Source organism: Mus caroli, unplaced genomic scaffold (assembly GCF_978045245.1).
Source record: "Mus caroli unplaced genomic scaffold, Mus_caroli_1 scaffold_4, whole genome shotgun sequence".
Taxonomy (NCBI): Eukaryota; Metazoa; Chordata; class Mammalia; order Rodentia; family Muridae; genus Mus; species Mus caroli.
Genome location: NW_028227259.1, coordinates 8,744,772 through 8,768,599, shown reverse-complemented (window position 1 = coordinate 8,768,599; position 23,828 = coordinate 8,744,772). Strand labels below are relative to the sequence as shown.

The 23,828-nt window shown below is 41.4% G+C and overlaps 1 non-coding gene and 2 pseudogenes across 1 annotated transcript; 1 reads left to right on the top strand and 2 right to left on the bottom strand.

The window, feature by feature from the left end:
- Positions 1-2,007: 2,007 nt before the first annotated feature.
- LOC115031229 (small nucleolar RNA SNORA40) lies at positions 2,008-2,132 on the bottom strand. Its single transcript, XR_003836840.1, has one exon. It is a non-coding gene; the product is annotated as a small nucleolar RNA SNORA40 (small nucleolar RNA).
- Positions 2,133-4,118: 1,986 nt separating this feature from the next.
- LOC110294144 (large ribosomal subunit protein eL31 pseudogene) lies at positions 4,119-4,535 on the bottom strand (annotated as a pseudogene).
- Positions 4,536-8,932: 4,397 nt separating this feature from the next.
- LOC110294145 (neuroepithelial cell-transforming gene 1 protein pseudogene) lies at positions 8,933-10,769 on the top strand (annotated as a pseudogene).
- The last annotated feature ends 13,059 nt before the right edge of the window (positions 10,770-23,828 follow it).

Here is a 23,828-nt window from a genome sequence, read left to right as displayed (position 1 = left end):
CAGCTGGAGCCATGCGTACTCCTTCATTGGTGGCTTAGTCCCTGGGAGTTCTAGGGGGTCTGGTTGGTTGATATTGTTGTTTTTCCTATGGGGTTACAAACCCCTTCAACTCCTTTGGTCCTTTCTCTAACTCCTCTATTGGGGACCCTGTGCTCAGTCCAATGGTTGGCTTCGAACATCCACCTCTGTATTTGTAAGGCTCTGGCAAAGCCTCTCAGGAGACAGCTATATCAGGCTCCTTTCTGCATGCACTTCTTGGCATCCACAATAGTGTTTGAGTTTGGTAACTGTATATGGGATGAATCCCCAGGTTTTTTTTTTTTTTTTAATCATGTAATTTTACTGAATTTATAGGTTATGAGTTTTTTGGCAGAGGCTTTTTAAAATTTTTATATGTATGATCATATCATCTGCAAATATCAAAAGAAAAGATATTTTAGCACAATATAAAAATAGTACTAATGTATGCTGTTATCATTTCTATTTTTCCTCCTTTGTATACATGGTTTTTAATATATAATTACAGATTTTTACATAAAGATAACAAATTTCCTTAATAAAATTAGTAAGAAATGTGTTAATTTGTTTTTCATATTTCCTGATTAAGAAATAGTCACAGGGCTCAATGCCATGTGTAACAAAGTTAGAGCAATAGTTCCTAAAATGTGTAACATGTGTAACAAAGTTAGAGCAATAGTTCCTACAGTGTGGAGGCTGAAGGGCTTTTGCAAGTCCTTGGGTGGTCTAGCTGGATTTCCAAGTAGTTATAACAATCTTCTATGTCATGGAATGCCTTGCCCAGGTTGTGCAACGTAGCCATTAAAACCAAGCAAACCTGTTGCTCAACCACTTCAGGTCTGTTTCCTCTTTATCCAAATCAAGTTATTTCCATGCAAACAGGGTTTAATAGATTTTAAAGAAATTACCTAATGGGGAGAATTGTAAAAAATTTCTGTAGACTTGCTGATTATAAGGAAAAAAAAAAACTCCTTTGAATATATACTATGAGCTTTGGGGCTCAGAAGTCTTTATTATCTTGATAAAATCCAGGTTTAACCAACAGCTGGTGACATCAGGTGCAATTGTTCTTAAGAGATGCCAGTCTCTCTGCTGCCCACAGAGCTTCCCACAGACTCCCGTACTAGGCACCCTGGAACTGCAACACGGCTGGTAGGCGTGGCACACGTCACTGGCACAATACTGGAAGGGGTGCTTCAGCTTCCCACCAGCTTAAGACTGGGTTGGCCTCTCCAGTGGGAGCCGGTGACTTTGCTGCTGTTTGTCTTGTTTTTGCTGTGGGACAGAAGGTGGGAAAGAAGGAGGAGTCTGTGAACCATTCCAACAAGAGGTCATATGGTTTTAAAGTCTATAGAATGTCTGTAGTTTCAAACAATGAATTTCCTTTGAAGTAGGTGATTCATTTTCTGCTTTGTATCCTGCAAAAGAGGAATTATTTTTAGAAGAATGTGGATACAACTAACTTGGAAGTTTCAGCTTATACTTAATGCATTGATGTCAACAGTTCCACAAAGGAAAAAAATGGATTTAAAAAAAGTCATTTTTTTTTTAATGAGAAGAAAGGAGATCATTACCATTTCCTTGGGCAAATCTGTTTTATAAATTTCTATTTCAAAGATCTGAGACTTCCAGGGATTCCGCTCGCAGGAACTGCCTTGCAGTCCTTGTTTCCTCCTGCTTGATTCATTCTGTTTAGAGCCCATAGTTACTTTGCTACATTGTGAGGACAGTTTAGAGGTCCAAACCATGTAAAAATTACTGATATTTCCAATTTCTTTAAGGTATCACATTTATTTTATTTCATTTTATTTTAGAGCCAGGGTCTCCTATAGCCAGGGATTCCTGTGAGCTTCTGGTCTTCCTGCCTCAAGCTTCCAAAGGCTGAGGTTCCAGGTGTGCACCACAGTGCTCTGTGGTACTGAGGGACTTGAAACCACGGCCTTCCGCACGCTAGGCAAACATTCTACCAATTCAGTTACAACCCCAGCCTATATCGATTTTTATTTGTATCAAGACATACTGAACGATGAGTTCTGAGATACAAAAGAGGATTTAGTTTTTGCACATACTTTTAGTCTTTATCCACAAGTTAAACAAAAACACACACAAGTGCATTAAACACACGGATTCCTAAGGCCCACTATGTGAAAATCATTATTTTAATACCAGAGACAGAAAAATTAAGCTACCAGTCAGTCTGTTTAAAGAAATAAACACACATATATGTGGATAATATACATAGAGATTAAAACAGATCCCTACGAAGTGAGTCTACCTAGTGGAAGTAAGTATTCTAACCCCAGAGACCGTAGTTTGCAAGAGCATGAAGGCCTGAAGTACAACAGAAATCCCTAGCGTGGCCAGGAATCACTGGAATTTACGGCAGAGATTAGGCATAACTTCCGCTCTGCAGTTGGCTACCCATCTCAGCTGCTTCTCACATTCTCCTTTTAGCTCCATCTTGCTTCAGCTGCCGGGCCACAGAGCTCTCTCTTTGTGACCATGGAGTAGGTAATTTCTCACCGGCCTTACAAGCATGACCCTGTTCATGAGGGCTACAGCTGGTGCCTATATGTGTACAGTACTCCCCCAAACAAACCCATAGGGCTCTGTCCAATCACTCCCCCTGTTCATCAAGGTCTATTCCTAAAGCCCATGGCTGTCTTCAAGTTAAACCTATCCTTGAAGAGTGAGGGCAGCCTGTGATTTGGCATACTTCAAGTCCTGAAAATAGTCCTGAGACGGAATTTGAGAAGGCTGATGACAGAGTTTTAAGATGACTCTTGGAAGGCTGGAGAGATGGTTTAGTGGTTCAGAGTGTTGCTCTGCAGAGGACCTTGGTTTGGTTCCCAGCACCCACACATTATCTCTAACTCCAGTTCCAGGGAATCTGAAGCCCTCTTCTGACTTCCTTGGGTACCAGACACATACATGATGCATATACATACATGGAGGCAAACACTTATCATATGAAGTGAAATACATTTTTTTAAAATTAATAAAACATTTTTTTTGAAGAGAATAGTCCTTCAGATGTACAATTTCTGGTGTACTTAAAAATCAATGACACGCAGTTCGGTGCATCTCTGACTTCATGTGCCTGGGATGCTGAGGTAGGAGGGTTACCCAAGCCCAGGTGTTTGGTGCCTCTATTCTCTACATTCACTGACGGTCAGGACGAAGTGCTCAGTAGTGGGAGCATGCCTGTGACCAGCCTCCTCCTACAGCCTGGCCTACACAGACAGACCCCGTCTTTAAAACAAATTCACACTCTTTAACTTTTTGGGTGTGACATTTTGGTTTATGATTTTTATAAAGCCATTCTTTGAAGAGCTATGTACTATAATAATGAGGATAAAATCATGAGGACTCTCTTTGAAAGTCATCCAGTAAGAGAAGAGAGTAGTGTAGACGAGACAGTATTACTTGCATGCTAGTAGTTCCAAGGGGGTTTAGTTTCCCAGGCTATTTTGCATATGTTTGAAACATCCAACCATGAAAAGTGAAACAAGTTTGCGTTGCGGTTACATCTCAATTTGTACTTGATTCTGGAAAGAGAATTGTTTTCATGAACTTAAAGATACAGACTACATTTAAGAATATTTCTTTCATTTTTGAGATTATAATATAATAACATCATTCCCTCCTTCCATTTTCTCCCTCAATATCCTCCTACATGCCTCTTCCTGCTCTCTTTCAAATTCATGACTTCTTTTTCATTAGTTGTTAACACTATTTCAGCTGTGTCTAGATTGTCTTACAGTATAGCCTCTGTATAAATACTTCAGGAATGAATATTACCAAATGTATATAAATGCAGAGGTGTTTTCCTCTCTATCACAGTGTGTCTGTCTGAGGGGAATGTCTTTATTTCATTCCTTTTATGCCTTGCCCCTTACAATTTTATTTTTATGAACTCCAGGTGGACCTGGGACATAGTTTAGTGTTAGAGCAATTGCCTAATTGCCTGTCCACCAAGAGAGAAAAATAAACTAACTCCAGTCATTCTTGGACCATGGGCTACTCATCGAAGTTGGTTTTCTTTTTTCTTTTCTTTTTTCTTTTTGGCAGTTCTACAACTTTATTTGACATTCAGCAGGTTATTTCTCATCCATATTGACCGTTTGTAGATTTTTGAATGTGGTAACAGGCAGTAAGTTACCAGCGTAGAGCTTGTTTGATGAATCCTCATCCTCATTATGTTTTCTGGACAAACGTACTTGGATGCGATATGGAACATTCGTTATTCCTTTGACCCAGACAGATTGATTGAGCCTGGTGTCAATGTGCACATCTGGTGCCCCCATTTCCTTCATAGCAAACTTTAGAATTTCTGTGAGTGCCTGAGGAGCATGCTTCTTGAAGCCCACTCCATGGATGCGCTTGTAAATGTTGATGGTATATTCTCTGGTCACCACCTTGTTGATGGCAGAATGGCCCTTCTTCCTCTCGCCACCCTTCTTTGAGGGAGCCAATTCTGCCAGGCCCAAGTTGGAAAGGAAGCGGTTTTCTTTCATTTAAATTGTTTAGCCCAGCAGGGAGGGTGGTGTGTGCTTGTGATCCCAGCACTCAGCAAGTGGATGCAGAAGGATGGGACATGCAAGATCACCCTGTACTACAGGGTGAATTTGAGGCCAAGCTGGGCTATGGGAGACCCTATCATAAAAAGCCTGACAGTTAAGAAAAAGTGCTTAGCTGGTTGTCAAGAACCTCAGACAGCTGGAGGTCTCCAGGCTTTGCAAGCATTTAGGATGTTTTGTTTCCAGAATATTTAGGTAACTCAGAGAGCTCTAGACAGAAGACTGTAGGGCAAGCACACGAGTCTGAGTGCCTCAGGACTCCAGACTTGGACTGAGTCCACAGCCACTGGATGGTCCTCCTAACCAAGTCAGTGAAGACGTTGTGTGCACTCTAGAGTGGTTTTCCTTGCTCCAGAACCAATTAAATAAATACCCCTAGCTCTTAATTTTTTACTCTACTAATAATCTACTAATAATTGGTTTGTATTTTCAAGGGTATCCCTTTTGGTAAACCCTTCTAGAACATGACTCAAAGCTGCCTGCACCTGAATTGCCCAGGGTGCTTGTTATCCATACAGAGTCCTGCCTGGACCCTGGCCAGCTTGGATCAGAAGCCTGGAGGGTGTGGATAGGGAGCCTTGGAAGAGGGTTTTGGGGCATGTTTTGTATTGATAGCCAGCACTGGAGAAGTTTGACTGTGAGTGGCCTGGCCAGGGACAGTGGGTCCCCATTGTTGAGGTAACTACCCATCTCCATTTGTTGAGGTAACTACCAACTTCATGACAGCTTCTTGTGCAAAAAAAAAAAAAAAAAAAAAAAAAAAAATCTTGCATTTGGGGGTAAAGATTTAGAAACATTAAATATCAGAATCTCTATCAATTCTAGAATAAGGGAACCTGGCAGTGTAGATGCTGACTCTGTTTGTCAGGGCATGGTTGTGATGGCATATCCTTATAGTCACATTGGTCATCCTTGCACTTGAAAGGCTGAGGCAGAAAAGCCTGGACCTTATACTGAGGCCCCGACTCAGAGAAAACAAAACAATACTTGCAACGAGCTAGTGAGATCTTTCAAAAGCCAGCCCTGCTGTGTGAGCATCTAGGTCGGCCTCATCCTCTCTGCACTCTTTTTTCTTGTACCATTGGGAATACATTTTGACAAGCTATGCAACCAACTATGCAGCAGCACTGAAACTGCTCTGGTGTGTGGAGGGATGTGAAGGACAAGAGGTAGGATTTGTTTGTCTGTGTTTTATTTGGTTTGCTTTGGTTTTTCTAGACAAGGTTCCTCTGGGTAGCCCTGACTGTCCTGGAACTCACTCTGTAGATCAGGGTGGCCTCCCTTCTGCCTCTGCCTCCCCAGTGCTGGGATTAAAGGCTTGTACCACCATGGCATACCCAAGAAGTGTTTCAAGGGCATGGAATTCTGGATATTCAACTCCTCTCTACAGTATCTTCTTTCACTCCCTGACTCCAACTGTCTTAAACTTTGAGAAAGGCCTTTTCTAACACTAATCTGACTACACTGTTCCCTGGGCAAAAAGATTTTTGGAATTTGCTGGGATGGTGAGACACACAATACAGTGACTGAAAAATCACACTGAGCAAGTAATGGCTGAGCAACAGGTCCTCTTATGACCAGATGGATTTCTACCTTGCTTGTATAAAACTGTAGGAAATTCTAATGATACTGTAAACGGATACACTATATTTTGTTTCTTTATTTCAGACAGGGTCTCCTGTAGGATTCTTGATCTTGGGCGGCGCACTATCTAGGCAAGGATAACTTTGAACTTCCGTTCTTCCCTCATCCACTTCCTGACAGCCACTTGGTTTAACCCATAGATCACTAGAAAAAAATTCACACAATTTGTCCCAGGGTATTTGTCATTGTTTTAATGGTATAAAAAAATTGAGGCAGCAGCCATCTTCCAGTAACTCGCCAAAATGATGAACACAAAGGGAAAGAGGAGAGGCACCCGGTACATGTTCTCTAGGCCTTTTAGGAAACATGGTGTTGTTCCTTTGGCCACATACATGCAAATCTACAAGAAGGGTGATATTGTAGACATCAAGGGAATGGGCACTGTTCAAAAAGGAATGCCCCATAAGTGCTACCACGGCAAAACCGGAAGAGTCTACAATGTCACCAGCATGTGGTGGGCATCATTGTCAACAAGCAGGTTAAGGGCAAAATTCTGGCCAAGAGGATCAATGTGCGGATTGAGCACATCAAGCACTCAAAGAGCAGAGACAGCTTCCTGAAGCGGGTGAAGGAGAACGACCAGAAGAAAAAGGAAGCCAAAGAGAAGGGCACCTGGGTGCAGCTGAAGCGCCAGCCTGCACCACCCAGAGAAGCACACTTTGTGAGGACTAATGGAAAAGAGCCTGAGCTGTTGGAGCCCATTCCATATGAATTCATGGCCTAATGTACACAAAGAAATAAAATACCAGCACCAGGAAAAAAAAATTGAGAGAACTATTTCTTTCTACTATGTAGCAGGTTCTTTCTCCTCATTATTCACATAAATAATTAAGCAGAAAAAGATAGAGGCTTAAGACTGAGGTTGAATTGTGTCTCATCTTAGTAATGAAATTATCTACAGATACTGGGCTTAATTTTATCCAAATTACAAGTCCCCATCCAGATCATTTATAGAAATATTTCTGTTTAGTAAGTCCTTACCAAAATGAAAATTATACCTGTTTTTATCAGTAGCACATCAATAATAACTGAAGTAACTGAATCTAGAATTGTGTGCCTATGTGCACTTGAATGCACTCATATGTATATGTGTGTGTGTGTTTGTGCATGTTTTTGTGTGTGTGTTTCTGACTCTGGAATTCACTGGAACTCTCTATGTAGACCAGACTGGCCTCAAGCTCACAGAGATCCACCTGCCTCTGCCTCCCAAGTCCAAGTGCTGTGATTAGGGTGTACACAACAACTCATATGGTTGGTTCACAGGCATGGAAATAAAGAAAAACAGGCAGAGCCCCAAAGAAGAGCTAATTCTCCCTGATTCCTTCCTCTAAGGTTTAAGTCCTGTCAAAACTGAGTTTCCTGGTGTTTTCTGTCAGTAGACTCTGGCCTGACCTCATTCTGAACATTTCCTTCCTTCCTTTCCCTGCTATTCATCTGACGTTCAGTTTTCCTATTCTATTTTCTGACCACAGCACAAGCCATAGATAACTTGGTAAATACTCGTGGCAATCATTTGTAGAATTTTGGAATTTGGTTTTTTTTTTTTTTTCAGCCTTTCTAGTCATTTTGTAAGCATCTAACTGTAGAAATGCTCTTTGACTTGATCTGTCCCAATAAACCAATACCAGGCTGAAAGTATCACTAAGACAGAATACATTTAATACCCCTTCCCCTTCTGAATGTCACAGTCACATAACAGTGGCTCTAGGTGCCTGTTGTTTATCTTTGTGATCACCTAGTTGATGGAGGGCTGTGGTTTTCTTCTGTCTGACAACATGGAAAGGGAGGATCATGGCTTATTTCACATATTGCCTTAGCCAAGGAAGTATCAAAATCCCCAAAGTGAAATAATATTCACAATTGACTACTGATGCTTTTACATCACTGTAAAGTTGAAGAAAAAGACAATGCCAATAAGCCATCACAAGTTGAAAGATCCCCAAGTTAGGGATATCTATATGAGATCTCTTGAGTTCTTGGTAGCTAGAATGGCTTCTTTTACAGGCAAGCACATTCTGGCTGATACTCATCCATTCCTCAGAGCTCCTCCCCAGCTCCTGTATTGTCTGTTCTTGTCCATTTTATAATCTAATGGTGTTGGGAGCCAACCGACCTTTGCTAGCCCTGGGAGGCCAAGTTGTTACTTGAGTGGCTACTCCTCTTTCAGAGTTAGCCCCCTTTCAGGACTTTTTTGGATTAGTTTTCCTTTTGGGGGAAAAAGTCTTTCCTGGTCTTCCTGGCAAAAGCTCTTCATGAACAGATCGACCGTGATTTCCGCGTAGTGAACCTTTCCGTACCTTTCCTACCCTGCCTCTGCCTCTGTGTTTAACGAGTCAGAGCAGGACGCCATAGCTTTTTTTCTCTCAGCCTGTTATTCTCTTCAGGTGTCTTACTCAGTTGCACCTGCATAGTGGGATTTCTTTAGCACACTGATCTTTTGGAGGTGGCTTGAAAAGCCCTCTGGAGATCTATTTTAAAGTGCTAATCCTTCAACCAAGCCTTGATTTAGAATGCTGTTGTTTGGAAAAACCTCGTCATTTTAAACGATCACCATGAGGCATTCTGACTCACAAGGACCTTGAACTACAGCTGATGTCAGAGCCTTATCTATGTTAATGGTAGGGCAGAGAGTAGGTTCCAGCTCCTTCCCTCTTCCCTGTAGTGTGGGGATGGGAAGAGAGAGGTTGGAGATGGTCTGTGGGCTGGAAGCTTGGATGACTATGATTATTGTTGTAACTCTGGTTCACACAGAGAGACAAGAAGGGAAACCAGTTTGTGGAGGAAGGTAATGAGCTCCATCTGAGGCCTGTTGGGTTTGACATCCAAGTGAAGATGTGTTGGCAGCTAGTAAAATGTGCTTGATGAGCCAGGTCTGGAGGTTGGTTAGTAGGACAGATTTTCTGTTAAGGCTCCAGAGAGTCATTGCTGTACCTAATTACTCTTTCATGTGGTTCACTCATGGTTGTTTTGAAGATCAAATAAGCCTACTAGTGTTGTTCTCAAGCTGGTACAGAATCAAGTGCTTTTTGTATTTGTGCTGGGTTGTCCAAGAGGAAAAGTGAGGGGGTTTGTGCTGGGAAAAAAATCATCGTTACAGGTTGCCTAACAGATGTTGAAGGCTCTGCTCCTTAGACCATACCGTCCGTTTCCCATGATCCTTCTTCCTGTTTCCTCCAGCCCACAGAGAAGTGCATCATGGTTGTATAAGCTATGGGTGAAGGAAATAATGTAGAATAGGGGGAATAAAGGCATGAAGTACAACTATTTATTTTCATTATTTGTTTCAGCTGCCCACAAACCAGGATAGGTTAAACGGTCATTTGTCTTCATCCTCAGCAAACTTAATCTGTTCTGTAAGAAACGGAGTAGTTGGGTGCTTTGGTCAAACTAGAGTCTTATTTTTAACCCTGCGGTGACCACAGATTCCCCAGCCTCAACCCAGAAGTGTCCACAGCCTGGATACTCACCAAGAGAAGAAGCAGTGTGCTATGGTCAGAGGTGCTAGACATCAGTATGAAGGTATGCTTGACCATCAAGATATCAAACATTAGAAGGCAGTATATGAATTGTTCCAAGGCAAACAGGGCTTAATCCAGAATCTCAATCTTGCTAGAAAGCCCTGCCATGACCCCATGTTAAAGTTGTCTGCATCTCAGAAGAACTACTCACGTATTTTGGTCATTTGGATGCTTACATGCCTCTGCATAGGATGAAGATCTGTTGGCAAGACTGGAATCAACCAGTCTGATGGGACAATAGATCAGATTGGTCACATTCTCATGAATTGGTTACTGTGCCTGAATGACTTGTCTATGAAAGCTATGCTAGCAGGTGTCCAAGACTCTTCCAGGTCAGAAGAAACAGGACCCGAGAGTCCAAGACTTACTCCAGCATGTCTGGAGTCTTCCTTCACTTGAAAACTAGATTTTTGGACTTTTCTAGATATCACTCAAAGTCGCCTGGTCAAACACCCTTTACTGTTAAAAGAATCCTTAGACACACTCTGAAAGACCACCTTGATGAGTTTCTGGAGGAAGTAGTATTGATACAAGCAGTTCTTCTGCTATCACCTTGAAGAAGGGCGAATCCAAGGGTCAGTATTACATTGACAAGCCAGAGTACCTGGTCGAAAATGCAGGACCCCAGCATCAAAGTGAGTCAAGTTCTCTGCCACAGGGAGTGGAAGAATAAAGTGACCGTAAACTGTATATTTTCCTGTTTAAGACATCTTGGTTTTGACTCAGCCTGTTACACGAAAAGAGTGTCTCTCCTACCAGCTTTGCTCGCAGACCATTCCAGTGCAGGAGCTAGGGTAACATGGGCCTGTAACAAGGGGATGTCCGATTAGGTACTTCTTCCGAGGAATACTGGCAACTCAGATGAAGCTAAAAGTATATGTTTAGAGTTCGTTTCCAAAACCCCTCTCCAGGCCAGTCCTACACACTGCAAACCAATGATGTGTTCCAGACAATGGCTCTCATATCCCTACCACCATGGCCTCTTTCCAGCCAACCACCATCCCTCTAGAGCTTCCTGCTTGCTAGAGCTCCAAGAGTGTGAAGAGAGCAACCCCTCTATTGGGAGTCTCAGAGCATAGTGAAGGGCGGCGTGTTTCCCAGAGTAATACAGGTAGATGATGAAAGTGCTCAGGAATGTGGCTTCAGTGTACAGACAGCAGAACAACAGGGCATGCAGGCGCTATGACTGCTAAGACAGCTGACAGCCTGGTTTATGAAGAGCTGAACAAAGCCCAGAAGGTGGCAACAAGAAAGAGCCTTTGGTATAAATGATGGGCCTGTAACATGGGGATGTAGCCTGTAACCCATAGGTGATGCAGAGACTCTTTATGAGTTTGTACACTTTTTTTTTTTTTAATAATGGGAGTATCATAGGGCTTCCCCTTATCAAGTGTAATGTTTTCATTTGGGTTTCTGATCTCTTGCTCTGTCCCTCTTCTGTTGTTGTTGTTGTTAATGGTGGTGGTGGTGGTGGTAGTGGTGTTGCCACTGCTGATGCTGTAATGGCAGCTAAAGATACTATTAAACTATAGACGTTAAAAGGGTATTTTAATAGATTAGTTGGAACATGACAATCAGGTATTTTTAGTCAGATGAAATATGTATGAAATAGGAATTCTCGCTCTGGATTCACCATGACTTTCCAATGCCTACCAAATTTATTTATAGTATTTGCCAGACTTGATTTGGCAAATTCTACCAGAGTTCTTTGCTGAACCTCAAGTGATGAATGAAATTTTAAAAATGACATCTGCAATCTACATGGAAGATTTTAAAGTTTGAAATATTTCAATATTTACAATGAAGCACAGCTTCCTTGGAAAACCACCATAAAACTTGATTCCCCACCCCTACCCCCGTTTTTATTATCTGTAATGTCTTCTATCAGTTTTTACTGCACATTCCTCATTTTCATTCATTTATCCAGCCAATTATTTGTTACCGTCGTTTTAGTATTTGCTTTTATTTTTTTATATTGCCTTTTTAAATTGGCATGTTCTTAAAGTTCTTCCTTCTGCTTAAAAGTGTGTGCACGTGTGTGTATCTGAGTGTGCATGTTTGTGGGTGTGTATTTTAATTGTATTAATTTTACCAAGTGAAATCAAGCCACACTGTTTTGAGCCAATTAAGAAAACTGAGTTTTACAGTGCATCATTCTAGGGTGGTAAAGACGCATGAAATGACTTAGTATATTCTAGACTCTTGAAAGAAACCAGGTAGGTCCAGGATTTCACTGAAAGTTTATATTGTCTAAAAACTAAGAGAGTAGGCGGGAGGCTGGGATACTGAAGAGAGGGGAAGGTCAGGGAAAGAGTGGTTTATTTAAAGTAAGAATGTCTGGATGTTTTAGAGGAGTGGAGACAGGGAGAGCCTGAGGGTGCATGGGAAGTTGTGGAGTCCAGAGGAGGTGGCAACTGTGTTTGCCTTGGTCTCTCATACCTGCAAATAAAGAATTTGAAAAGAAATAATAAAAATTTGTTGAAAATCTTACCATATTAGCTTAATTCTACTTAGATTTCTTCCTAAGATAGAAGAAAAGCTGGAGGTTCTTTATTGTAAAATGTTTCCGTTAGAAATGGGGCGGCAGTGCTGGGTGTGAGCGGCAATAGTTAGCAGCATCTACCTTGCTCTCCGTGGGCCTCAGTAACAAAGCGCCATAGACAAGGGCTTCAGCAACACTGCTTTCATTTTCATTTTTATGTAGCCTGGAAGTAATAGACCAAGCCTGGCAGCGAACTCAATTATTGGCTTTCAGAGAACCGCCGTCTTGCTGTATCAGAGAGAGAGAGAGAGAGAGAGAGAGAGAGAGAGAGAGAGAGAGAGAGAGAGAGAGAGAGAGAACGCTTAGATACTGCACTTAGGGCTTCAGCTCATGAGTTTTTATTGCATACAGTTTGGTCCACACTTATGTATCTTTGGGAGACAGTGCTTGACTGACCATGTGAACAATGGGGAAGAGAGGGGAGGAGTCAAAGGCAATACCTAAGGGCGATACCTACGTGTCTTGCTCAAAAGAAACGATGGGAGCATTTGTGGAATCAGGATCTCTGGAGGTAAAGACGTTTTTGCTGCTGCTGCTTTTGTTTTGAGACAGGATCTTATGTTGTCTTGGCTGACCTCCAATTCATTATGTATCCAAGAATGACCCTAAGCTACTGACCCTCCTGTCTCTACCTCCTAAGTGCTACCCTACCTAGTTTAAGAAGATTTGGGGGGGGTATTAAAAAAAAGGTGACTCTAACATTAAATATATTTATTTGAAGTATCTACAAGATATCAAATTGGAAATACTGAGTGTGTAGTTGTATGATCTTGGAGTCCAGAGAATTCATCTAGGGTTTGGATGTTGGTTTAGGACTCATTGGCCTGGAGACAGTGCCTTATCAGTCCCTGAACAATGCTATAACAGAACACTACACACTTAGATCAAAGGAAATGTACCTCACATTTGTTCTGGAGACAGGAAGTGCAAGACTAGGACATCACCAGATATCTGCCAAAAGCCCAGTTCCCACATAATCCTCTCACTGAAACCCAATACAGAAGAAGGTCCTTTTATAAAGATGGAGTCATGAATGCTCAGGCTCTGTGACCTAATCACCTTCCAAAGGCCGCATCTCAAATGCTGTTATATCAAGAGTTAGATTTTAGCATGTAGATTTGGGGACACGGAAGCATTCAATCTATACCAGGATCAGCAAGCTACAGGCATGTATGACACATCTTTAGGGCATGGTTCTCCAACTGAAACTGCAGAATCGTTTGGATGGTCTGTGAAACAAATTGGGCCTCTCCAGCAGAATTCCCCACTCTACTATACTTTCAGAAGCAGTGGGAATACTTAGGATTTTTGAAAATACTGGTAAATACTTTAGAGAGAGCACAAAGGATTTATATTTTTTTACCAGCTGAGTAAGAGAACACCAACCTTCATGCACCCCTTTTCTACACTAAATACTATAACTGGTTTTAAAAATTAGAATCAGGATGATCTCATTTAAAAATACTATTTGTATGTTCTTTGAGTTTTTAGTTAAAGACTTTAAAATTTTTATATATCTATATTTCAACATACATATTTTTAGAGCCCTTTAACACACCATTGCATTCCATAGACAAATTTGGGAAACAATTTATGCAGATATAATTACCCTAATGTGCATGAATATCTGTGGCCGTGGTTTTGATGCTCTCCGACTGATAGTATTTCAAGTTAAGTAACATGTATCTAGGGGAAGTGAAACCAAAACAATGCCCTTCTAGTTAACTGTAGGCTGTCCTGTGGCCCCAGAAATCATTCTTCTAAATGTAGAACATACTTGACCGGTATTGACCAACTGGACATGACCTAATGTTCCATTGCAATGTTTCCCATTGCCAGCCCAGATGCTTAGCCAGACAGAAGTAAAGCTGCTGATGACAAAACCAGATCCTTCTGAGAACTCAGATGTCTTGTTTCAGGGTCTTTTTTGATCAAAACTTGAGCTACTTTTCTGACAGCCTTTCAGTCTTAGATGACTAGAAATTGTACTTCAACACATGCTTGGAGCACTCTGTGACTCCTCCCTAACCGAAAGCCCCCTTTGTTAATTTGCCATCTCATGTGCCTTGGGCCCCTGTCACCAATCCCTTTGACATCTGACAGTTTCAATGCCATAAAGCTGAGGTGATGTCTGGTTTGATGGATGGCATACATTTCTTAAACACTGAGCCCAGAGTGACTTAATCATAGGAGATATTTTCTAGCTCTCTGAAGTAAAGTTTAGCCAGAAGATTTTCCCAGTAAAATGCTAAAAACATAACATGCCTTTATAGAGAGACCCAATCTCTCCATAGCCAAAGAACATTGGAGGTTACAATGTATTCCATCTCCGATGTAGAGTTCAGGGTCCTCCAACTGCTTCAGGTTGAAGGGCAGAGCCTGTGGAGTGGACTTGCACCCTGATCTGCAGCTATGTCTGACTATATGACCGGGAGCCACCTACTTCTCTTCTCTGAGTTGTTTCCCTCATTTTGAAGTGAGGCAATGTGTGTGGTACTGAGTTTTTGTGAGAATGAGGAAACATGTCATACATATTGCAAAGGTAGTTCCCTTCCTCTAAGGTCATGGAAGACACAAGCTGGGAGCTTGGGAAGAACTCTGGCCTAGATTTCAACGCCATTACCAACCAGTTTGGTCACCCTGGTTACATCTGATAATTCTCTAGTCTTTCATTTCTTAATATTGGGCAGTTAAGCAAAACAATCCCCATGGTGTCTCCTCTAAATTCAGTTTACAGGAACTCATCTGTTGTATAAACTATGACCTGAATTTCTGTCTTGGAAATTCTGAAGCTCTTGTGGAATTTTTAGTGGAGTCAGGAATTTTCCAAAATGAGTTTCCATCATCTGTTCCTTCTACCATTAAGTGACACTGATGGTAGACTTTCAAAGATTCATTATAGCAACATTAATTTCTCATTAACTTCAGGACCATCTGATGGAAAAGAAAGGTTCAAGCTTAAAACATTCCCATACATCTCATAGGACAGCTAAATTACTCAGTAAAGTTAAAAAGGTCTTGAACTAATTCACTGCACATCTTCATAAAGCTTAAGCAACAGTTATCTTGTTTGACTTGAACTTGATATTAGCGAATACACTTCAGTGTACCCCCATCACCGTGGGGGAATTAAGTGCTGACTTTAAAATCACACTGTGTTCCTTATAATTCCCTTGTTACAACATGAACTAACCAGTACCCCCAGAGTTCGTATCTCTAGCTGCATATGTAGCAGAAGATGGCCTAGTTGATCATCACTGGGAAGAGAGGCCCCTTGGTATTGCAAACTTTATATGCCTCAGTACAGGGGAACACCAGGGCCAAGAAGCGGGAGTGGGTGGGTAGGGTGGAGGTAGGGTATATGGAACTTTTGGGATAGCATTTGAAATGTATATAAATAAAATATCTAATAAAAATAAATTTAAAAAAATATGCTGACAAAAAAATTCCCTTGTTGCTTCTGATACATTGAAAGGTTGCTATTCGTTTATCACTTTTTTGAACTGGAGAAACTGGCCTCCATTTTGAGTCTCCGTTCTGCCCACAAACTGGCCATCTGAAGGACATAAATGTGTGGCCCTTTGCTGCTAAAATATCCTCTGTGGATCCTCGTTGCTTTCAGAGGAACAGTGGGACACAAAGGTTTCTTGACCGTCCTGCACCCACCCACTCCTTATCTGCCAGCACACTTTCCACTTTGCACATGTTGAACCCATTGAGCTTCCCTAAGCATACCAAGTTCACTTAGCACATGTTTCCTTTACTCTGCACTTCAATAATAACAGCAGGCACCTCCTGTTTTCAATGGCTCCCCAATCCTTCATGTCAGACTCAGCCACCACATCCTTCCATGGTTTCTTCCTGCTTCCTCCTCCGACTGCTAGTCCTCCAGTATGTGGATGATCTTTCAAGGCCTGCCCCTTTGTATGCCTCTTTTCTCTCTAGAAGGCACCAACATTTAATTGTCTTTCTTTAGAGAGAGAACTAAGCCCTTCTTATCTTTTTACCCCAGCACGTATGGAATATATGGCACATAGTAGGCACTCTACATGTCCATCAAAGGAGCTGATGTGTGGATAGTCCAAGACAAAAGTGTTAAACATGGAATAACATTAAAATGGAGCTTAGTTTTGACAACTGTTGCTTCAAATTGCTTCTGATGCTATTGAAATTGCTTTAATCCTACAATTTAAAAAAGCAAACAAACAAAAAAACCAAACAAAAACAGCATTAAAAAACCAAAACTTACAGTAAAAGATTCTTTTTAATGTGTCCAAATGAGCACTTTAAAAGAGCACTTGGTCCTGACACATCTTAATTTTACCTGGACAGAAGTTGGTTTGTTTTTTTTTTTCCCAACTCATAATTTCTCCTTTCAGGTTGCAGGTGTGTTCAGCATAACAAAACCTTGGAAATGTTCTCAATCATATTCAAAACAGTGACAAGTGCTGCTCCTATCTTTTCAACAATTTCTGTTCAGTTTTTAGAATTTTTACCTTGATTTTCATGACTTATTTTCTGGAAAAATGCAGCTCCCTGGTAGCTTGACTTTCACTGGACAAACAGCTACTAGCTCAGGATAAAAGTCCACAACAAAAGCCTGGTGGTGGTGGTGCATGCCGTGCCTGTAATCCAGCTCTCAGGAGGCCAGCCTGGTCTACAGAGGGAGTTCTGAGACAGCCAGGGCTACACAGAGAAACCCTGTCTTAAAGGGAAAAGCAAACAAGCAAAACCACCCAAAGCCTCCATAACAAGCAGGCACACAGAAATCTTGAGGGATAATCCTTCTATGAGCTTAGCGTCTACATAAGCCCCACTAGTAAGGATAACATGAATGAACATAGAGACTTAGTTTGGGTGAGTTGGCGCTTCCCCTCCTTCTTAGTCTAGGCGGTGCTTTGGTTGTATGTGTTGGCAGAGAGGAGGAGAGGAATATTTGGTTCCTGCTCTCCTCATCTCCTCACCTATGGTAAGGCATTGGTTCTCAGCCTTCCTAGTGCCGTGTTTGACCCATTAATACAGTTCCTTAAGAGTCATTTGTTGCTACTTCATAACTGTAATTTTTCTACTGCTGTTTATCTTAGTGTAAACATCTGGTATGCAACTATCTAATATTTGACCCTCAAGGGGTTTACAACCCACAGGTTGGGGACCACTGTCTTAAGAGTTTGGGGATTTTTGTTTGTTCATTGGGTTTGTTTGTTTGCAATGCAGACATGAACAAAAGATATGATACAACTCCAAGTCATCTGAAAATGGTTATTGTAGACACTTGAAAGTCTGAAACCAAAGTGGTACTGTAGGGTTCTCTCCCAAAACTGAGAGAGAGATTCATTACATCAGTTTCAAAGCTGTCCTCTAGGATGCTCAGGCCCACTTCAACTAAGTTAGAAATGCCTTACAGTGCATGTAATGGATTCTAAATAAATATAAATATTGTATAGGGCTCAATGTACATAACATTCTACTAAAAATGAACTTAGAAGGGTTTCTAGGAAACCGTGATTGCTAAGCAAATCTCATGGTTGTAAGTATGGAGGAGAATAATCATGGCTTTGATCTGCACAAAGAAAAGGAAAGAAAGAACTTGAAAGAAAATGAAAAAAATAAAGAAATGCCTCTATACTTACATATGCACATGTTTGAATGAAATAATAGAGAAGGAATTAAAACAGCTTTGGGGGATTAGCAGTGATCATGTTAGGGCCGCTGATCAGTAGTGAACCTCACGATTTTATTTCATTTTGTTAATTTTCTAAGTGTTCTCTGTTGCACATGTAGGTTTTGGGTTTTTGTTGTTGTTTTGGTTTTTTGGTTTTTTAATATAATCAACTGCTTCTGTAACTTGCTGCTTTTGAAGATGGAGTTTCTGAGACAGCAGGGGCTGTCTGTAGTCATGTTGAGTGTGAAGACCATGCAAGTACAGATAGTTCATTGCACTAGAGAGAGACTCCTTCCATCAAGGCTGTGAGGCAGGCATTCTAGCAATGTAGGTAAAGGAAGAAGGTGGGCCGTGTGGGAAGGGTACACTGTCTCCAGGGGCAGCTGTTACTCACTGCCAGCTCACTGTTGCAATGTCAAATTTTCACCAGAAGCAGGATATCTCATTGCTATTTGAAAACTGTAATGTTATAAATGAATTGTTATTTAAAAAGAATCATCAGCACTGTTACTGCCAAATCAAAAGCGTCTGCAGACCACAGTAGCTCCAGGAAGTGCATCTGAAGTTCTGCTTAGAGGTTTTGGTTTATAATTTGATAAACTGGCTTACAGTGCTTCTGGCTTGATACTGGGAAACACATAAAAGTACAGTAACGGTTGTGCATCACACCGAGAGAAGCTTGTCATTGCCAATCGGCATCCAAACTCTGGCTTTCTAAGGCCTAGGTCTCCCTTGTCTCCAAAAGTACTAAAGGGTTAACAACTTGGCTGTCTCAGATACCTCTGTAAACCCTCATTTGCTCTGCGTTAGAGAGCAGGGAACACAGGCTGGAGATGTAGCTTGTGGTAGAAACTAGCTTAAATGAATGGGGGTGAAATAGGGATCAGGAGTGTATGTAGAAAAGTCCCCAGAGGAAAGCAGGGAGGTGGCTGCTGGGCTCACGGACCTAAGACCTCAGCTGATGTAAGTTCTTGGAAGACTATGAGTATAAAGGTCTTTGTATCCTTGAGGTTTGGCACAGGTCCTGATTGAGAAAAATGCCATGAAATGCTTGTTGGATGATTAAAAGGCAGTCCAGAGCTCTGACTCGAGAGGGACGGATCTGGCCTAAAGTTTCTACCACTTTTTGAGAATGAAAATGTTTTTTATTTCCTATTTACCATACTCTTTACACCGTCTTCCATGCCAGGCACTGAAGAATGCTCTACATGTGCAGGGTTGGTCACACTGTCTTCTTCCTATAACCTTCAATAGTTCTGCCTGCCCGCCTCCCTCCTGCCAACCCTCCCCCTTCTCCTTCTACAACTGTTCATTTCTTTCTCATTTTGGAAATGATTATTTATTTAAAGCAACCGAGAGCACACCGAAGACTTCCAAGGAGTATGAAAGCCAACAGAGATTTGCTAAAATCCCGGACTTCCATGTTCCTTTTAAATCTCATCTGCCTTAGACCTTAGACCTTCAAAGCATCTGCTTTCTCCATTCTCACCCTCCCTTGCACAGTTCCCACCCCACAGCCCAAGTTAGGAAACTCTTAACATGCAGCAATTAGGAAATGCAGAGCATTCTGCAGCACACTGCCCTGGGGCAGAAGAGCTGTTAACAAACAGGCAAGTCATGCTATCAGTGCAGACAGCAAGAAGGCAAGTTATTATGATAACTGGGCAACGAGTCATTTAGCAGCAAAGTTGAAGGAGGGACCTGGAGGGGTCGTTGGCGACTCATTAAAATAAAAATGTTGTGCTACATTACTATGTGACTTTTAGACATAGAATTCTAGAGGTGCTCAAATAATTTCAGACCATTGCTACAATTCAACCAACTCCTTGCTCAACCCACTCATTCACACGGATAAGTTATTTTCAGGACCTATATTTAAAAAGGGAATAAAATGGATGTCTAATTATAACAGTAATTAATATTAACTGACAGATACATAAATTAGTCAAAAATAGGTTACACTACCTGACCACATGATACATTTACAATATTTTAATTTTTAAAAATATCTAAATATGCCGTTTATGCTTATGCATATTAATATTATTTAAATATGCTATTTATTTATTTATTTATTTATTGGTTGATTGATTGATTGATTGATTGTTTTTCAAGACAGGGTTTCTCTATGTAGTACTGGCTGTCCTGGAATGTACTGTGTAGAATGTACTCTGGCCTTGAACTCAGAAATCTCTCTGGGCTGGAGAGATAGCTCAATGGTTAAGAGCACCGACTGCTCTTACAAAGGACCTGAGTTCAATTTCCAGCAACCACATGGTGCCTCCCAACCATCTGAAATGGGATATGATGCCCTCTTCTGGTGTGTCTGAAGAGAGCAATGGTGTACTCATATACAGAAAATAAATAAGTAAATCTTAAAAAAACAACAAAAAAAACAAAAACGAAATCCCCTGCTTCTATCTTCTGAGTGCTGGAACTAAAGGTATGTGCCACCACCATATGGCTAAATGTGCTACTTATTCTGGTTAATCAAATTTATTTATATGATAACTATGTAGCTTGGTTATTACTAATGATAGTAACTATATGCAAAGAAAAATGAGAGCAGTTATGGAACTAGAGAATGTTTCAATTTATATGTGTACTATATTATAATAAATAGTGATAGAATTTTTAATAATATATTTCAAGCATCAAAATTGGCATAATACGGTATAATTTTGTTGAGAAACTGGAATATAAATATGAACTAAAGAAGAAAAGATAATGATGTGAAACTCGTGACAATAAAAAAGAGTTTGTGGGCTGGAGTCATAGATCCATTTGTAAGAACAGCTTAACATGATCTCAGTTTGAATCCCCATGACCCGCGTAGAAAACTGGGCATGGCTGTGTGTGCTGTCACCTCAGGGTTGAAGGGTGGAAACAAGCAGATCCCAGGAGCTTACTAGACAGCTGTCCTAGCCAAAATGGTGAGCTTTCAGTTTAGCAGGAAACCCTGTCTCAAGGGATAAACAGGATAATAAAGGGATGTCAGCCTCCTCTGTCTTTTGCATGCATGCATTCATGTACCTGTGCATTCGTGTGTATGCATCATGGGCGCACACACACACTTGGGAGAATCTGTTCTTTCCTTTCCTCCATAATATTGGTCCCCAGAGTCAAACTTGGGTAGTCAGACTTGGTAGCAAGCACCTTTGACTGCTGAGCCATCTCACTGGCTGGGCTTAATATATTTTTAAGAATATATGATGGTAAATTGTCTTAGTTAGGGTTTTACTGCTGTGAACAGACACTATGATCAAGGCCACTCTTATAAGGACAACATTTAGTTGGGACTGGTTTACAGTTCAGACTTTCAGTCTATTATTATCAAGGCAGGAACATGGCAGCATCCAGGCAGGCATGGTGCAGGAGGAGCTGAGAGTTCTGCATTTTGTTCTGAAGGCCAACAGAAGAAGATCAGCTTCCAGGCAGTTAGAATGAGGATGTTAAAGCCCATGCCTACAGTGACACACTTCCTTGAACAAGGACACACCTACTACAACAAGGCCACACCCACAAATAGTGCCACTCTCTGGGATAAGCATATTTAAACCACCACAGAAGTGTAAGGCCAGCCTGGGATTCTTAATCTTTTGGCATATATGAGTGATCTAGTAGTCAAAAGGTACTATACATCCCAAATCATGTCCCTTGCCATTAACTAAGTTTATGGTGAGGGCTGGAGAAATGGCCCAGAAGTTAAGAGTGTGTGCTTCTCTTTCAGAGGACTTGAGCTCAATTCCTAGTGTCCACATTAGGTGACTCATATGGCCTTCCTGCTCCTGGAGATCTGATGCATTTAACTTCCTTGGGCAGCCACTAAGCTCTTGTGCACGTGTTCATATAGAAACACGCACACACACACACACACACACACAATTAAAAAAATCTGAAAATGTGTGAGCGAATATAAAGGTTTTCAAATTGATTTTAGGAGCCGAGTCTGCAAAACTTGATGACATCTGTCTCAGCCATCATGCCTCAGATCTCAGGACCAAGTGGAACCCTGCTAGCATTGTCTACCAATAAGATAACCTCCATTTATAGGCTTGTACCAATCTGTTTTATCCTCGTTAGTAAGCAGATCCTAAGGAATGCTACGTGGGAATCTCCATCATCAGCCACTACTCAGGAACAAAGGAAGAAGCCTCTGAAATATTCATCTTTAAATAGCTTCGAAGTGTAGATGACTCACAAGCCCAGGTCTCTTCTGTGCTTCAGATTTCGATTCCAAGCACACGTGACAGATTCATCTGGGATGAGGGAAGCACTCTGCCCATATCAGGCCCATACTCATTTCTGGCACAATTCCCTTCCTTGGCAACCAACCATGCTTCCTTTCTCAGAGTCAGGCACCAGCGAGTGCCTCTGCCACTGCTCCAGTACAGACTGCGCAGCCACTCCTGGGTCATCTGGGTGGGGAATGGGGGATGGCGGTGGGGGTGCTGTGCAGCAGACCGCTGAAAAGGAAAAGGAGCATGGCCTCTGCTGTTGGCTTCCAACAGGAATTCCTTTCCCCTGGCACTCCCGTTTAGAAGATTTCACACATAGCTCTTCATCCTTGCCTGTTCTTGCTTCAAGTTTCAGGTGACCTTGAGCCAAAGCTGGCGATGGTGGAGGGAAAAGAAAATGGAAAACCCCTCCTTACTCAGCAAGATTTCAATTCTGGACGCCTTTCTCTGTATGCTTGTTGCCATTTCATCTGTATTTTATTTATTTAATCTTTTTAAGATTTATTTTATTTTTTGTGTATGAGTGCCTTGCCTGTATGGATGCCTGTGTGTGACTGGTACCATCAGAGGTCAACAGAGGGGTCAGATCCTAAACTACAGGAGTTACAGATGGTTGTGAACCACCATGTAGGTGGTGGGACTTGAACCTGTGTTCTCTGCAAGTGCTGAGCCATTTTTCTAGCCACTTATTTTTATGTTTTTTAAAAAATATTATTTTGGCTCTGGGAACTAACTTTCTCTCTCTCTCTCTCTCTCTCTCTCTCTCTCTCTCTCTCTCTCTGTGTGTGTGTGTGTGTGTGTGTGTGTTACCCTCAAACTTTAAGGAGTCCTCCTGCCTCAACCTTCGAGAGCTGGAATTACAAAAATGCCCTTCCCTGCCTGCCAGGTGTTAGGAGTAATCTCTGTATGGTTAGATTTCTCTTCAGAAAGATGGTAGTGGCTTATATTACTAAAATACATGAAAAGCTATCACACCCTTACTAGCAGTTCTTGCTTTTATTGTTAAGTCATTTCAGATGAGAAGTGACACTTTGTTTTCAGCATGTATTTCTTTAATGGTGGTAAAGTGGGCTGTTTTCCATGGTCCCTGGCCGCTGTGTTCTCCCTCCTGCCAGTTGTCTATGCTCCGCATTATCTATTTTCTTTCGTGCCTGTATGCACTCCTTTTAAAACATTTAACATTTCATGTCAATTAGGAAAACCAGCCATGGGAATTAATAGAAGTGTAATAAAACTCTGTTTTCCAGTTCTGAGATGATTTCATTGTACTAGTTAATCTACCTTTACCTTGGAGAGTTTTGACAGAAGCCACATTAGCAACTAAAATGTAGAAAGACACCAACATCTAAATTAAGAAAATGACCCAAGTTTTCTTTTTCCAACTCTAAAAAATTTTTTAAGCTGTGTATTTATTTTATTTTGTGTGTATGCATGTGTGCCAGAGTATGCGTGCCTTGTGTGGACAGGAGCCTGAGGAGGTCAGAAGTATTGATCCTCTGGACCTGGAGTTACAGATAGCTGTGGGCTGTACATGAATGCTTTGAATAAAACCCTGGTCCTCTGCAGTAGCAGGAAGCTCCTTTAACCCCTGAGCCCTCTCTAGCCTTTTGCAACTTTTAGCTAAGC